Source organism: Rana temporaria, chromosome 4, assembly GCF_905171775.1.
Source record: "Rana temporaria chromosome 4, aRanTem1.1, whole genome shotgun sequence".
In the NCBI taxonomy this organism is placed as follows: domain Eukaryota; kingdom Metazoa; phylum Chordata; class Amphibia; order Anura; family Ranidae; genus Rana; species Rana temporaria.
In genome coordinates, this window is record NC_053492.1 from 410,405,468 (window position 1) to 410,421,813 (window position 16,346).

The 16,346-nt window shown below is 45.1% G+C and overlaps 21 non-coding genes across 21 annotated transcripts; all 21 read right to left on the reverse strand.

Moving 5' to 3' along the window:
• Positions 1 to 76: 76 nt before the first annotated feature.
• Positions 77 to 190, reverse strand: LOC120938197. Its single transcript, XR_005748839.1, has one exon. It is a non-coding gene; the product is annotated as a U5 spliceosomal RNA (small nuclear RNA).
• Positions 191 to 747: 557 nt separating this feature from the next.
• Positions 748 to 862, reverse strand: LOC120938194. The gene has a single exon (XR_005748836.1). It is a non-coding gene; the product is annotated as a U5 spliceosomal RNA (small nuclear RNA).
• An 846-nt stretch (positions 863 to 1,708) lies between these two features.
• LOC120938198 lies at positions 1,709 to 1,822 on the reverse strand. Its single transcript, XR_005748840.1, has one exon. It is a non-coding gene; the product is annotated as a U5 spliceosomal RNA (small nuclear RNA).
• A 557-nt stretch (positions 1,823 to 2,379) lies between these two features.
• Positions 2,380 to 2,494, reverse strand: LOC120938797. The gene has a single exon (XR_005749241.1). It is a non-coding gene; the product is annotated as a U5 spliceosomal RNA (small nuclear RNA).
• A 711-nt stretch (positions 2,495 to 3,205) lies between these two features.
• LOC120938200 lies at positions 3,206 to 3,319 on the reverse strand. Its single transcript, XR_005748841.1, has one exon. It is a non-coding gene; the product is annotated as a U5 spliceosomal RNA (small nuclear RNA).
• Positions 3,320 to 4,026: 707 nt separating this feature from the next.
• On the reverse strand, positions 4,027 to 4,141 carry LOC120938773. The gene has a single exon (XR_005749218.1). It is a non-coding gene; the product is annotated as a U5 spliceosomal RNA (small nuclear RNA).
• A 701-nt stretch (positions 4,142 to 4,842) lies between these two features.
• On the reverse strand, positions 4,843 to 4,957 carry LOC120938798. Its single transcript, XR_005749242.1, has one exon. It is a non-coding gene; the product is annotated as a U5 spliceosomal RNA (small nuclear RNA).
• Positions 4,958 to 5,387: 430 nt separating this feature from the next.
• LOC120938160 lies at positions 5,388 to 5,501 on the reverse strand. The gene has a single exon (XR_005748803.1). It is a non-coding gene; the product is annotated as a U5 spliceosomal RNA (small nuclear RNA).
• Positions 5,502 to 6,212: 711 nt separating this feature from the next.
• LOC120938201 lies at positions 6,213 to 6,326 on the reverse strand. Its single transcript, XR_005748842.1, has one exon. It is a non-coding gene; the product is annotated as a U5 spliceosomal RNA (small nuclear RNA).
• A 708-nt stretch (positions 6,327 to 7,034) lies between these two features.
• LOC120938161 lies at positions 7,035 to 7,148 on the reverse strand. The gene has a single exon (XR_005748804.1). It is a non-coding gene; the product is annotated as a U5 spliceosomal RNA (small nuclear RNA).
• An 817-nt stretch (positions 7,149 to 7,965) lies between these two features.
• On the reverse strand, positions 7,966 to 8,079 carry LOC120938202. Its single transcript, XR_005748843.1, has one exon. It is a non-coding gene; the product is annotated as a U5 spliceosomal RNA (small nuclear RNA).
• A 419-nt stretch (positions 8,080 to 8,498) lies between these two features.
• LOC120938799 lies at positions 8,499 to 8,613 on the reverse strand. The gene has a single exon (XR_005749243.1). It is a non-coding gene; the product is annotated as a U5 spliceosomal RNA (small nuclear RNA).
• A 717-nt stretch (positions 8,614 to 9,330) lies between these two features.
• On the reverse strand, positions 9,331 to 9,444 carry LOC120938203. The gene has a single exon (XR_005748844.1). It is a non-coding gene; the product is annotated as a U5 spliceosomal RNA (small nuclear RNA).
• A 702-nt stretch (positions 9,445 to 10,146) lies between these two features.
• LOC120938810 lies at positions 10,147 to 10,260 on the reverse strand. The gene has a single exon (XR_005749254.1). It is a non-coding gene; the product is annotated as a U5 spliceosomal RNA (small nuclear RNA).
• An 852-nt stretch (positions 10,261 to 11,112) lies between these two features.
• LOC120938782 lies at positions 11,113 to 11,226 on the reverse strand. The gene has a single exon (XR_005749227.1). It is a non-coding gene; the product is annotated as a U5 spliceosomal RNA (small nuclear RNA).
• Positions 11,227 to 11,927: 701 nt separating this feature from the next.
• On the reverse strand, positions 11,928 to 12,042 carry LOC120938800. The gene has a single exon (XR_005749244.1). It is a non-coding gene; the product is annotated as a U5 spliceosomal RNA (small nuclear RNA).
• A 425-nt stretch (positions 12,043 to 12,467) lies between these two features.
• Positions 12,468 to 12,581, reverse strand: LOC120938777. Its single transcript, XR_005749221.1, has one exon. It is a non-coding gene; the product is annotated as a U5 spliceosomal RNA (small nuclear RNA).
• An 845-nt stretch (positions 12,582 to 13,426) lies between these two features.
• LOC120938216 lies at positions 13,427 to 13,542 on the reverse strand. Its single transcript, XR_005748856.1, has one exon. It is a non-coding gene; the product is annotated as a U5 spliceosomal RNA (small nuclear RNA).
• Positions 13,543 to 14,099: 557 nt separating this feature from the next.
• On the reverse strand, positions 14,100 to 14,214 carry LOC120938195. Its single transcript, XR_005748837.1, has one exon. It is a non-coding gene; the product is annotated as a U5 spliceosomal RNA (small nuclear RNA).
• Positions 14,215 to 15,060: 846 nt separating this feature from the next.
• On the reverse strand, positions 15,061 to 15,174 carry LOC120938204. The gene has a single exon (XR_005748845.1). It is a non-coding gene; the product is annotated as a U5 spliceosomal RNA (small nuclear RNA).
• A 557-nt stretch (positions 15,175 to 15,731) lies between these two features.
• LOC120938801 lies at positions 15,732 to 15,846 on the reverse strand. The gene has a single exon (XR_005749245.1). It is a non-coding gene; the product is annotated as a U5 spliceosomal RNA (small nuclear RNA).
• Between the last annotated feature and the right edge of the window lie 500 nt (positions 15,847 to 16,346).

Genomic DNA, 16,346 nt, shown 5'->3' on the forward strand with positions numbered 1-16,346 from the left:
ACCACCAACAACAACATTAAAGCCATCTGCTTGCCTTTCCAAATCAAAGGATCTCAAGCTATTTTTGACCAAGGAGGCCCGGCATTAGCCAGGTATCAAAAAATTCACCAAAACTCATGGTTGTTCCCCTCCACAAAAATCTTTAATAAAATGCAAAATATTTAATCATTCTAAAGAGAAACCAGAGTATAACCCAGCAAAACACAGATGCTGGTCAACTTATGGTGACTCCAAGACACCCTAATTTGCATGTGTGTGCAGCTGCATGGCGGCAGGGATCAGCAGGGACGCGTAACAATCAGCTTCATCAGAACAATTTAAGATGCACGGTCCGGCAGAACACAGAAGCTGTTCAACTCATGGTGACTCCAAGACACCCTAATTTGCATGTCTGTGCAGCTGGATGGGGGTGGGAATCAGCAGGCACACGTAACAATCAGCTTCATCAGATCAATATAAGACGCATGGCCCGGCAGAACATAGATGCTGTTCAACTCATGGTGACTCCAAGACATTCAAATTTGCATGTCTGTGCAGCTGCATATGGGCGGGAATCAGCAGGCATGCATAACAATCGGCTTCATCAGAACAATATAAGACGCACGGCCTTGGAATTGGGGGCAAATATATGCATAGGTGGATCAAGACTATCAAGTAGTTTTCAAGGCCACGTTTACCACCACCACCAACAAAACCATCTGCTTGCCTTTCCAAATCAAAGGATCTCAAGCTATTTTTCACCAAGTAGGCCCAGCATTAGCCAGGCATCAAAAAATTCACCAAAACTCATGGTTGTTCCCCTCCACAGAAATCTTTAATAAAATGCAATAGATTTAGTCATTCTAAAGTGAAACCAGAGTATAACCCAGCAAAACACAGATGCTGTTCAACTTATGGTGACTCCAAGACACCCTAATTTGCATGTGTGTGCAGCTGCATGGGGGCGGAAATCAGCAGGGACGCGTAACAATCAGCTTCATCAGAACAATATAAGATGCACGGCCCGGCAGAACACAGATGCTGTTCAACTCATGGTGACTCCAAGACACCCTAATTTACATGTCTGTGCAGCTGCAAGAGGGCAGGAATCAGCAGGCACGCATAAAAATCGACTTCATCAGAACAATATAAGACGCATAGCCCAGCAAAACACAGAAGCTGTTCAACTCATGGTGACTCCAAGACACCCTAATTTACATGTCTGTGCAGCTGCAAGGGGGCAGGAATCAGCAGGCACGCATAACAATCGACTTCATCGGAACAATATAAGACGCATGGCCCAGCAGAACACAGAAGCTGTTCAACTCATGGTGACTCCAAGACACCCTAATTTGCATGGCTGTAAAACTGCATGGGGGCGGGAATCAGCAGGCACACGTAACAATCAGCTTCATCAAAACAATATAAGACACATGGCCCGGCAGAACATAGATGCTGTTCAACTCATGGTGACTCCAAGACATTTAAATTTGCATGTCTGTGCAGCTGCATATGGGCGGGAATCAGCAGGCATGCATAACAATCGGCTTCATCAGAACAATATAAGACGCACGGCCTTGGAATTGGGGGCAAATATATGCATAGGTGGATCAAGACTATCAAGTAGGTTTCAAGGCCACGTTTACCACCACCACCACCAACAACAACATTAAAGCCATCTGCTTGCCTTTCCAAATCAAAGGATCTCAAGCTATTTTTGACCAAGGAGGCCCGGCATTAGCCAGGTATCAAAAAATTCACCAAAACTCATGGTTGTTCCCCTCCACAAAAATCTTTAATAAAATGCAAAATATTTAATCATTCTAAAGAGAAACCAGAGTATAACCCAGCAAAACACAGATGCTGGTCAACTTATGGTGACTCCAAGACACCCTAATTTGCATGTGTGTGCAGCTGCATGGCGGCAGGGATCAGCAGGGACGCGTAACAATCAGCTTCATCAGAACAATTTAAGATGCACGGTCCGGCAGAACACAGAAGCTGTTCAACTCATGGTGACTCCAAGACACCCTAATTTGCATGTCTGTGCAGCTGGATGGGGGTGGGAATCAGCAGGCACACGTAACAATCAGCTTCATCAGATCAATATAAGACGCATGGCCCGGCAGAACATAGATGCTGTTCAACTCATGGTGACTCCAAGACATTCAAATTTGCATGTCTGTGCAGCTGCATATGGGCGGGAATCAGCAGGCATGCATAACAATCGGCTTCATCAGAACAATATAAGACGCACGGCCTTGGAATTGGGGGCAAATATATGCATAGGTGGATCAAGACTATCAAGTAGTTTTCAAGGCCACGTTTACCACCACCACCAACAAAACCATCTGCTTGCCTTTCCAAATCAAAGGATCTCAAGCTATTTTTCACCAAGTAGGCCCAGCATTAGCCAGGCATCAAAAAATTCACCAAAACTCATGGTTGTTCCCCTCCACAGAAATCTTTAATAAAATGCAAAAGATTTAGTCATTCTAAAGTGAAACCAGAGTATAACCCAGCAAAACACAGATGCTGTTCAACTTATGGTGACTCCAAGACACCCTAATTTGCATGTGTGTGCAGCTGCATGGGGGCGGAAATCAGCAGGGACGCGTAACAATCAGCTTCATCAGAACAATATAAGATGCACGGCCCGGCAGAACACAGATGCTGTTCAACTCATGGTGACTCCAAGACACCCTAATTTACATGTCTGTGCAGCTGCAAGGGGGCAGGAATCAGCAGGCACGAATAAAAATCGACTTCATCGCAAAAATATAAGACGCATGGCCCAGCAAAACACAGAAGCTGTTCAACTCATGGTGACTCCAAGACACCCTAATTTGCATGGCTGTGCAGCTGCATGGGGGCGGGAATCAGCAGGCACACGTAACAATCAGCTTCATCAAAACAATATAAGACGCATGGCCCGGCAGAACATAGATGCTGTTCAACTCATGGTGACTCCAAGACATTTAAATTTGCATGTCTGTGCAGCTGCATATGGGCGGGAATCAGCAGGCACACCTAACAATCGGCTTCATCAGAACAATATAAGACGCACGGCCTTGGAATTGGGGGCAAATATATGCATAGGTGGATCAAGACTATCAAGTAGTTTTCAAGGCCACGTTTACCACCACCACCAACAACAACAACAACATTAAAGCAATCTGCTTGCCTTTCCAAATCAAAGGATCTCAAGCTATTTTTGACCAAGGATGCCCGGCATTAGCCAGGTATCAAAAAATTCACCAAAACTCATGGTTGTTCCCCTCCACAAAAATCTTTAATAAAATGCAAAATATTTAATCATTCTAAAGAGAAACCAGAGTATAACCCAGCAAAACACAGATGCTGTTCAACTTATGGTGACTCCAAGACACCCTAATTTGCATGTGTGTGCAGCTGCATGGCGGCAGGGATCAGCAGGGATGCGTAACAATCAGCTTCATCAGAACAATATAAGATGCACGGTCCGGCAGAACACAGATGCTGTTCAACTCATGGTGACTCCAAGACACCCTAATTTGCATGTCTGTGCAGCTGCATGGGGGCGGGAATCAGCAGGCACGCGAAACAATCGACTTCATCGGAACAATATAAGACGCACGGCCCAGCAGAACATAGAAGCTGTTCAACTCATGGTGACTCCAAGACACCCTAATTTGCATGTCTGTGCAGCTGGATGGGGGTGGGAATCAGCAGGCACACGTAACAATCAGCTTCATCAGATCAATATAAGACGCATGGCCCGGCAGAACACAGATGCTGTTCAACTCATGGTGACTCCAAGACATTGAAATTTGCATGTCTGTGCAGCTGCATAGGGGCGGGAATCAGCAGGCATGCATAACAATCGGCTTCATCAGAACAATATAAGATGCACGGCCATGGAATTGGAGGAAAATATATGCATAGGTGGATCAAGACTATCAAGTAGTTTTCAAATCCACGTTTACCACCACCACAAACAACAACAACATTAAAGCCATCTGCTTGCCTTTCCAAATCAAAGGATCTCAAGCTATTTTTCACCTAGGAGGCCCAGCATTAGCTAGGCATCAAAAAATTCACCAAAACTCATGGTTGTTCCCCTCCACAGAAATCTTTAATAAAATGCAAAAGATTTAATCATTCTAAAGAGAAACCAGAGTATAACCCAGCAAAACACAGATGCTGTTCAACTTATGGTGACTCCAAGACACCCTAATTTGCATGTATGTGCAGCTGCATGGGGGCGGAAATCAGCAGGGACGCGTAACAATCAGCTTCATCAGAACAATATAAGATGCACGGCCCGGCAGAACACAGGTGCTGTTCAACTCATGGTGACTCCAAGACACCCTAATTTGCATGTCTGTGCAGCTGCAAGGGGGCGGGAATCAGCAGGCACACATAACAATCGACTTCATCGGAACAATATAAGACGCATGGCCCAGCAGAACACAGAAGCTGTTCAACTCATGGTGACTCCAAGACACCCTAATTTGCATGTCTGTGCAGCTGCATGGGGGCGGGAAGCAGCGGGCACACGTAACAATCAGCTTCATCAGACCAATATAAGACGCATGGCCCGGCAGAACATAGATGCTGTTCAACTCATGGTGAATCCATGACATTCAAATTTGCATGTCTGTGCAGCTGCATATGGGCGGGAATCAGCAGGCATGCATAACAATCGGCTTCATCAGAACAATATAAGACGCACTGCCTTGGAATTGGGGGCAAATATATGCATAGGTGGATCAAGACTATCAAGTAGTTTTCAAGGCCACGTTTATCACCACCAACAACAACATTAAAACCATCTGCTTGCCTTTCCAAATCAAAGGATCTCAAGCTATTTTTTACCAAGGAGGCCCAGCATTAGCCAGGCATCAAAAAATTCACCAAAACTCATGGTTGTTCCCCTCCACAGAAATCTTTAATAAAATGCAAAAGATTTAGTCATTCTAAAGTGAAACCAGAGTATAACCCAGCAAAACACAGATGCTGTTCAACTTATGGTGACTCCAAGACACCCTAATTTGCATGTGTGTGCAGCTGCATGGGGCGGGAATCAGAAGGACACATAACAATCAGCTTCATCAGATCAATATAAGACGCATGGCCCGGCAGAACATAGATGCTGTTCAACTCATGGTGACTCCAAGACATTCAAATTTGCATGTCTGTGCAGCTGCATATGGGCGGCAATCAGCAGGCATGCATAACAATCGGCTTCATCAGAACAATATAAGACGCACGGCCATGGAATTGGGGGCAAATATATGCATAGGTGGATCAAGACTATCAAGTAGTTTTCAAGGCAACGTTTACCACCACCACAAACAACAACAACATTAAAGCCATCTGCTTGCCTTTCCAAATCAAAGGATCTCAAGCTATTTTTCACCAAGGAGACCCAGCATTAGCCAGGCATCAAAAAATTCACCAAAACTCATGGTTATTCCCCTCCACAGAAATCTTTAATAAAATGCAAAAGATTTAATCATTCTAAAGAGAAACCAGAGTATAACCCAGCAAAATACAGATGCTGTTCAACTTTTGGTGACTCCAAGACACCCTAATTTGCATGTGTGTGCAGCTGCATGGCGGCAGGAATCAGCAGGGACGCGTAACAATCAGCTTCATCAGAACAATTTAAGATGCACGGTCCGGCAGAACACAGATGCTGTTCAACTCATGGTGACTCCAAGATACCCTAATTTGCATGTCTGTGCAGCTGCATGGGGGCAGGAATCAGCAGGCACGCGTAACAATCGACTACATCGGAACAATATAAGACGCACAGCCCAGCAGAACACAGAAGCTGTTCAACTCATGGTGACTCCAAGACACCCTAATTTGCATGTCTGTGCAGCTGGATGGGGGTGGGAATCAGCAGGCACACGTAACAATCAGCTTCATCAGATCAATATAAGACGCATGGCCCGGCAGAACATAGATGCTGTTCAACTCATGGTGACTCCAAGACATTGAAATTTGCATGTCTGTGCAGCTGCATATGGGCGGCATTTAGCAGGCATGCATAACAATCGGCTTCATCAGAACAATATAAGACGCACGGCCTTGGAATTGGGGGCAAATATATGCATAGGTGGATCAAGACTATCAAGTAGTTTTCAAGGCCACGTTTACCACCACCACCAACAACAACAACAACATTAAAGCAATCTGCTTGCCTTTCCAAATCAAAGGATCTCAAGCTATTTTTGACCAAGGATGCCCGGCATTAGCCAGGTATCAAAAAATTCACCAAAACTCATGGTTGTTCCCCTCCACAAAAATCTTTAATAAAATGCAAAATATTTAATCATTCTAAAGAGAAACCAGAGTATAACCCAGCAAAACACAGATGCTGTTCAACTTATGGTGACTCCAAGACACCCTAATTTGCATGTGTGTGCAGCTGCATGGCGGCAGGGATCAGCAGGGACGCGTAACAATCAGCTTCATCAGAACAATATAAGATGCACGGTCCGGCAGAACACAGATGCTGTTCAACTCATGGTGACTCCAAGACACCCTAATTTGCATGTCTGTGCAGCTGCATGGGGGCGGGAATCAGCAGGCACGCGAAACAATCGACTTCATCGGAACAATATAAGACGCACGGCCCAGCAGAACATAGAAGCTGTTCAACTCATGGTGACTCCAAGACACCCTAATTTGCATGTCTGTGCAGCTGGATGGGGGTGGGAATCAGCAGGCACACGTAACAATCAGCTTCATCAGATCAATATAAGACGCATGGCCCGGCAGAACATAGATGCTGTTCAACTCATGGTGACTCCAAGACATTGAAATTTGCATGTCTGTGCAGCTGCATATGGGCGGGAATCAGCAGGCATGCATAACAATCGGCTTCATCAGAACAATATAAGATGCACGGCCATGGAATTGGAGGAAAATATATGCATAGGTGGATCAAGACTATCAAGTAGTTTTCAAATCCACGTTTACCACCACCACAAACAACAACAACATTAAAGCCATCTGCTTGCCTTTCCAAATCAAAGGATCTCAAGCTATTTTTCACCAAGGAGACCCAGCATTAGCCAGGCATCAAAAAATTCACCAAAACTCATGGTTATTCCCCTCCACAGAAATCTTTAATAAAATGCAAAAGATTTAATCATTCTAAAGAGAAACCAGAGTATAACCCAGCAAAATACAGATGCTGTTCAACTTTTGGTGACTCCAAGACACCCTAATTTGCATGTGTGTGCAGCTGCATGGCGGCAGGAATCAGCAGGGACGCGTAACAATCAGCTTCATCAGAACAATTTAAGATGCACGGTCCGGCAGAACACAGATGCTGTTCAACTCATGGTGACTCCAAGATACCCTAATTTGCATGTCTGTGCAGCTGCATGGGGGCAGGAATCAGCAGGCACGCGTAACAATCGACTACATCGGAACAATATAAGACGCACGGCCCAGCAGAACACAGAAGCTGTTCAACTCATGGTGACTCCAAGACACCCTAATTTGCATGTCTGTGCAGCTGGATGGGGGTGGGAATCAGCAGGCACACGTAACAATCAGCTTCATCAGATCAATATAAGACGCATGGCCCGGCAGAACATAGATGCTGTTCAACTCATGGTGACTCCAAGACATTGAAATTTGCATGTCTGTGCAGCTGCATATGGGCGGCATTTAGCAGGCATGCATAACAATCGGCTTCATCAGAACAATATAAGACGCACGGCCTTGGAATTGGGGGCAAATATATGCATAGGTGGATCAAGACTATCAAGTAGTTTTCAAGTCCACGTTTACCACCACCAACAACAACATTAAAACCATCTGCTTGCCTTTCCAAATCAAAGGATCTCAAGCTATTTTTTACCAAGGAGGCCCAGCATTAGCCAGGCATCAAAAAATTCACCAAAACTCATGGTTGTTCCCCTCCACAGAAATCTTTAATAAAATGGATCTTTAAAGGATCTCAAGCTATTTTTGACCAAGGAGGCCCGGCATTAGCCAGGTATCAAAAAATTCACCAAAACTCATGGTTGTTCCCCTCCACAAAAATCTTTAATAAAATGCAAAATATTTAATCATTCTAAAGAGAAACCAGAGTATAACCCAGCAAAACACAGATGCTGGTCAACTTATGGTGACTCCAAGACACCCTAATTTGCATGTCTGTGCAGCTGGATGGGGGTGGGAATCAGCAGGCACACGTAACAATCAGCTTCATCAGATCAATATAAGACGCATGGCCCGGCAGAACATAGATGCTGTTCAACTCATGGTGACTCCAAGACATTCAAATTTGCATGTCTGTGCAGCTGCATATGGGCGGGAATCAGCAGGCATGCATAACAATCGGCTTCATCAGAACAATATAAGACGCACGGCCTTGGAATTGGGGGCAAATATATGCATAGGTGGATCAAGACTATCAAGTAGTTTTCAAGGCCACGTTTACCACCACCACCAACAAAACCATCTGCTTGCCTTTCCAAATCAAAGGATCTCAAGCTATTTTTCACCAAGTAGGCCCAGCATTAGCCAGGCATCAAAAAATTCACCAAAACTCATGGTTGTTCCCCTCCACAGAAATCTTTAATAAAATGCAAAAGATTTAGTCATTCTAAAGTGAAACCAGAGTATAACCCAGCAAAACACAGATGCTGTTCAACTTATGGTGACTCCAAGACACCCTAATTTGCATGTGTGTGCAGCTGCATGGGGGCGGAAATCAGCAGGGACGCGTAACAATCAGCTTCATCAGAACAATATAAGATGCACGGCCCGGCAGAACACAGATGCTGTTCAACTCATGGTGACTCCAAGACACCCTAATTTACATGTCTGTGCAGCTGCAAGGGGGCAGGAATCAGCAGGCACGAATAAAAATCGACTTCATCGCAAAAATATAAGACGCATGGCCCAGCAAAACACAGAAGCTGTTCAACTCATGGTGACTCCAAGACACCCTAATTTGCATGGCTGTGCAGATGCATGGGGGCGGGAATCAGCAGGCACACGTAACAATCAGCTTCATCAAAACAATATAAGACGCATGGCCCGGCAGAACATAGATGCTGTTCAACTCATGGTGACTCCAAGACATTTAAATTTGCATGTCTGTGCAGCTGCATATGGGCGGGAATCAGCAGGCACACCTAACAATCGGCTTCATCAGAACAATATAAGACGCACGGCCTTGGAATTGGGGGCAAATATATGCATAGGTGGATCAAGACTATCAAGTAGTTTTCAAGGCCACGTTTACCACCACCACCAACAACAACAACAACAACAACATTAAAGCAATCTGCTTGCCTTTCCAAATCAAAGGATCTCAAGCTATTTTTGACCAAGGATGCCCGGCATTAGCCAGGTATCAAAAAATTCACCAAAACTCATGGTTGTTCCCCTCCACAAAAATCTTTAATAAAATGCAAAATATTTAATCATTCTAAAGAGAAACCAGAGTATAACCCAGCAAAACACAGATGCTGTTCAACTTATGGTGACTCCAAGACACCCTAATTTGCATGTGTGTGCAGCTGCATGGCGGCAGGGATCAGCAGGGACGCGTAACAATCAGCTTCATCAGAACAATATAAGATGCACGGTCCGGCAGAACACAGATGCTGTTCAACTCATGGTGACTCCAAGACACCCTAATTTGCATGTCTGTGCAGCTGCATGGGGGCGGGAATCAGCAGGCACGCGAAACAATCGACTTCATCGGAACAATATAAGACGCACGGCCCAGCAGAACATAGAAGCTGTTCAACTCATGGTGACTCCAAGACACCCTAATTTGCATGTCTGTGCAGCTGGATGGGGGTGGGAATCAGCAGGCACACGTAACAATCAGCTTCATCAGATCAATATAAGACGCATGGCCCGGCAGAACATAGATGCTGTTCAACTCATGGTGACTCCAAGACATTGAAATTTGCATGTCTGTGCAGCTGCATATGGGCGGGAATCAGCAGGCATGCATAACAATCGGCTTCATCAGAACAATATAAGATGCACGGCCATGGAATTGGAGGAAAATATATGCATAGGTGGATCAAGACTATCAAGTAGTTTTCAAGGCCACGTTTTCCACCACCACCAACAACATTAAAACCATCTGCTTGCCTTTCCAAATCAAAGGATCTCAAGCTATTTTTGACCAAGGAGGCCCGGCATTAGCCAGGTATGAAAAAATTCACCAAAACTCATGGTTGTTCCCCTCCACAGAAATCTTTAATAAAATGCAAAAGATTTAATCATTCTAAAGAGAAACCAGAGTATAACCCAGCAAAACACAGATGCTGTTCAACTTATGGTGACTCCAAGACACCCTAATTTGCATGTGTGTGCAGCTGCATGGGGGCGGAAATCAGCAGGGACGCGTAACAATCAGCTTCATCAGAACAATATAAGATGCACGGCCCGGCAGAACACAGATGCTGTTCAACTCATGGTGACTCCAAGACACCCTAATTTACATGTCTGTGCAGCTGCATGGGGGCAGAAATCAGCAGGGACGTGTAACAATCAGCTTCATCAGAACAATATAAGATGCACGGCCCGGCAGAACACAGATGCTGTTCAACTCATGGTGACTCCAAGACACCCTAATTTACATGTCTGTGCAGCTGCAAGGGGGCGGTAATCAGCAGGCACGCATAACAATCGACTTCATCGAAACAATATAAGACGCATGGCCCAGCAAAACACAGAAGCTGTTCAACTCATGGTGACTCCAAGACACCCTAATTTGCATGGCTGTGCAGCTGCATGGGGGCAGGAATCAGAAGGCACACGTAACAATCAGCTTCATCAAAATAATATAAGACGCATGGCCCGGCAGAACATAGATGCTGTTCAACTCATGGTGACTCCAAGACATTTAAATTTGCATGTCTGTGCAGCTGCATATGGGCGGGAATCAGCAGGCATGCATAACAATCGGCTTCATCAGAACAATATAAGACGCACGGCCTTGGAATTGGGGGCAAATATATGCATAGGTGGATCAAGACTATCAAGTAGTTTTCAAGGCCACGTTTACCACCACCACTACCACCACCAACAACAACATTAAAGCCATCTGCTTGCCTTTCCAAATCAAAGGATCTCAAGCTATTTTTGACCAAGGAGGCCCGGCATTAGCCAGGTATCAAAAAATTCACCAAAACTCATGGTTGTTCCCCTCCACAGAAATCTTTAATAAAATGCAAAAGATTTAATCATTCTAAAGAGAAACCAGAGTATAACCCAGCAAAACACAGATGCTGTTCAACTTATGGTGACTCCAAGACACCCTAATTTGCATGTATGTGCAGCTGCATGGGGGCGGAAATCAGCAGGGACGCGTAACAATCAGCTTCATCAGAACAATATAAGATGCACGGCCCGGCAGAACACAGGTGCTGTTCAACTCATGGTGACTCCAAGACACCCTAATTTGCATGTCTGTGCAGCTGCAAGGGGGCGGGAATCAGCAGGCACGCATAACAATTGACTTCATCGGAACAATATAAGACGCATGGCCCAGCAGAACACAGAAGCTGTTCAACTCATGGTGACTCCAAGACACCCTAATTTGCATGTCTGTGCAGCTGCATGGGGGCGGGAATCAGCGGGCACACGTAACAATCAGCTTCATCAGACCAATATAAGACGCATGGCCCGGCAGAACATAGATGCTGTTCAACTCATGGTGAATCCATGACATTCAAATTTGCATGTCTGTGCAGCTGCATATGGGCGGGAATCAGCAGGCATGCATAACAATCGGCTTCATCAGAACAATATAAGACGCACGGCCTTGGAATTGGGGGCAAATATATGCATAGGTGGATCAAGACTATCAAGTAGTTTTCAAGGCCACGTTTACCACCACCAACAACAACATTAAAACCATCTGCTTGCCTTTCCAAATCAAAGGATCTCAAGCTATTTTTTACCAAGGAGGCCCAGCATTAGCCAGGCATCAAAAAATTCACCAAAACTCATGGTTGTTCCCCTCCACAGAAATCTTTAATAAAATGCAAAAGATTTAGTCATTCTAAAGTGAAACCAGAGTATAACCCAGCAAAACACAGATGCTGTTCAACTTATGGTGACTCCAAGACACCCTAATTTGCATGTGTGTGCAGCTGCATGGGGGCGGAAATCAGAAGGACACATAACAATCAGCTTCATCAGATCAATATAAGACGCATGGCCCGGCAGAACATAGATGCTGTTCAACTCATGGTGACTCCAAGACATTCAAATTTGCATGTCTGTGCAGCTGCATATGGGCGGCAATCAGCAGGCATGCATAACAATCGGCTTCATCAGAACAATATAAGACGCACGGCCTTGGAATTGGGGGCAAATATATGCATAGGTGGATCAAGACTATCAAGTAGTTTTCAAGGCCACGTTTACCACCACCACCAACAACATTAAAACCATCTGCTTGCCTTTCCAAATCAAAGGATCTCAAGCTATTTTTGACCAAGGAGGCCCGGCATTAGCCAGGTATCAAAAAATACACCAAAACTCATGGTTGTTCCCCTCCACAGAAATCTTTAATAAAATGCAAAAGATTTAATCATTCTAAAGAGAAACCAGAGTATAACCCAGCAAAACACAGATGCTGTTCAACTTATGGTGACTCCAAGACACCCTAATTTGCATGTGTGTGCAGCTGCATGGGGGCGGAAATCAGCAGGGACGCGTAACAATCAGCTTCATCAGAACAATATAAGATGCACGGCCCGGCAGAACACAGATGCTGTTCAACTCATGGTGACTCCAAGACACCCTAATTTACATGTCTGTGCAGCTGCAAGAGGGCAGGAATCAGCAGGCACGCATAAAAATCGACTTCATCAGAACAATATCAGACGCATAGCCCAGCAAAACACAGAAGCTGTTCAACTCATGGTGACTCCAAGACACCCTAATTTACATGTCTGTGCAGCTGCAAGGGGGCGGGAATCAGCAGGCACGCATAACAATCGACTTCATCAGAACAATATCAGACGCATAGCCCAGCAAAACACAGAAGCTGTTCAACTCATGGTGACTCCAAGACACCCTAATTTGCATGGCTGTGAAGCTGCATGGGGGCGGGAATCAGCAGGCACACGTAACAATCAGCTTCATCAAAACATTATAAGACACATGGCCCGGCAGAACATAGATGCTGTTCAACTCATGGTGACTCCAAGACATTTAAATTTGCATGTCTGTGCAGCTGCATATGGGCGGGAATCAGCAGGCATGCATAACAATCGGCTTCATCAGAACAATATAAGACGCACGGCCTTGGAATTGGGGGCAAATATATGCATAGGTGGATCAAGACTATCAAGTAGTTTTCAAGGCCACGTTTACCACCACCACCACCAACAACAACATTAAAGCCATCTGCTTGCCTTTCCAAATCAAAGGATCTCAAGCTATTTTTGACCAAGGAGGCCCGGCATTAGCCAGGTATCAAAAAATTCACCAAAAATTCATGGTTGTTCCCCTCCACAAAAATCTTTAATAAAATGCAAAATATTTAATCATTCTAAAGAGAAACCAGAGTATAACCCAGCAAAACACAGATGCTGGTCAACTTATGGTGACTCCAAGACACCCTAATTTGCATGTGTGTGCAGCTGCATGGCGGCAGGGATCAGCAGGGACGCGTAACAATCAGCTTCATCAGAACAATTTAAGATGCACGGTCCGGCAGAACACAGAAGCTGTTCAACTCATGGTGACTCCAAGACACCCTAATTTGCATGTCTGTGCAGCTGGATGGGGGTGGGAATCAGCAGGCACACGTAACAATCAGCTCCATCAGATCAATATAAGACGCATGGCCCGGCAGAACATAGATGCTGTTCAACTCATGGTGACTCCAAGACATTCAAATTTGCATGTCTGTGCAGCTGCATATGGGCGGGAATCAGCAGGCATGCATAACAATCGGCTTCATCAGAACAATATAAGACGCACGGCCTTGGAATTGGGGGCAAATATATGCATAGGTGGATCAAGACTATCAAGTAGTTTTCAAGGCCACGTTTACCACCACCACCAACAAAACCATCTGCTTGCCTTTCCAAATCAAAGGATCTCAAGCTATTTTTCACCAAGTAGGCCCAGCATTAGCCAGGCATCAAAAAATTCACCAAAACTCATGGTTGTTCCCCTCCACAGAAATCTTTAATAAAATGCAATAGATTTAGTCATTCTAAAGTGAAACCAGAGTATAACCCAGCAAAACACAGATGCTGTTCAACTTATGGTGACTCCAAGACACCCTAATTTGCATGTGTGTGCAGCTGCATGGGGGCGGAAATCAGCAGGCACGCGTAACAATCAGCTTCATCAGAACAATATAAGATGCACGGCCCGGCAGAACACAGATGCTGTTCAACTCATGGTGACTCCAAGACACCCTAATTTACATGTCTGTGCAGCTGCAAGAGGGCAGGAATCAGCAGGCACGCATAAAAATCGACTTCATCAGAACAATATAAGACGCATAGCCCAGCAAAACACAGAAGCTGTTCAACTCATGGTGACTCCAAGACACCCTAATTTACATGTCTGTGCAGCTGCAAGGGGGCGGGAATCAGCAGGCACGCATAACAATCGACTTCATCGGAACAATATAAGACGCATGGCCCAGCAGAACACAGAAGCTGTTCAACTCATGGTGACTCCAAGACACCCTAATTTGCATGGCTGTGAAGCTGCATGGGGGCGGGAATCAGCAGGCACACGTAACAATCAGCTTCATCAAAACAATATAAGACACATGGCCCGGCAGAACATAGATGCTGTTCAACTCATGGTGACTCCAAGACATTTAAATTTGCATGTCTGTGCAGCTGCATATGGGCGGGAATCAGCAGGCATGCATAACAATCGGCTTCATCAGAACAATATAAGACGCACGGCCTTGGAATTGGGGGCAAATATATGCATAGGTGGATCAAGACTATCAAGTAGTTTTCAAGGCCACGTTTACCACCACCACCACCAACAACAACATTAAAGCCATCTGCTTGCCTTTCCAAATCAAAGGATCTCAAGCTATTTTTGACCAAGGAGGCCCGGCATTAGCCAGGTATCAAAAAATTCACCAAAACTCATGGTTGTTCCCCTCCACAAAAATCTTTAATAAAATGCAAAATATTTAATCATTCTAAAGAGAAACCAGAGTATAACCCAGCAAAACACAGATGCTGGTCAACTTATGGTGACTCCAAGACACCCTAATTTGCATGTGTGTGCAGCTGCATGGCGGCAGGGATCAGCAGGGACGCGTAACAATCAGCTTCATCAGAACAATTTAAGATGCACGGTCCGGCAGAACACAGAAGCTGTTCAACTCATGGTGACTCCAAGACACCCTAATTTGCATGTCTGTGCAGCTGGATGGGGGTGGGAATCAGCAGGCACACGTAACAATCAGCTTCATCAGATCAATATAAGACGCATGGCCCGGCAGAACATAGATGCTGTTCAACTCATGGTGACTCCAAGAAATTCAAATTTGCATGTCTGTGCAGCTGCATATGGGCGGGAATCAGCAGGCATGCATAACAATCGGCTTCATCAGAACAATATAAGACGCACGGCCTTGGAATTGGGGGCAAATATATGCATAGGTGGATCAAGACTATCAAGTAGTTTTCAAGGCCACGTTTACCACCACCACCAACAAAACCATCTGCTTGCCTTTCCAAATCAAAGGATCTCAAGCTATTTTTCACCAAGTAGGCCCAGCATTAGCCAGGCATCAAAAAATTCACCAAAACTCATGGTTGTTCCCCTCCACAGAAATCTTTAATAAAATGCAAAAGATTTAGTCATTCTAAAGTGAAACCAGAGTATAACCCAGCAAAACACAGATGCTGTTCAACTTATGGTGACTCCAAGACACCCTAATTTGCATGTGTGTGCAGCTGCATGGGGGCGGAAATCAGCAGGGACGCGTAACAATCAGCTTCATCAGAACAATATAAGATGCACGGCCCGGCAGAACACAGATGCTGTTCAACTCATGGTGACTCCAAGACACCCTAATTTACATGTCTGTGCAGCTACAAGGGGGCAGGAATCAGCAGGCACGAATAAAAATCGACTTCATCGCAAAAATATAAGACGCATGGCCCAGCAAAACACAGAAGCTGTTCAACTCATGGTGACTCCAAGACACCCTAATTTGCATGGCTGTGCAGCTGCATGGGGGCGGGAATCAGCAGGCACACGTAACAATCAGCTTCATCAAAACAATATAAGACGCATGGCCCGGCAGAACATAGATGCTGTTCAACTCATGGTGACTCCAAGACATTTAAATTTGCATGTCTGTGCAGCTGCATATGGGCGGG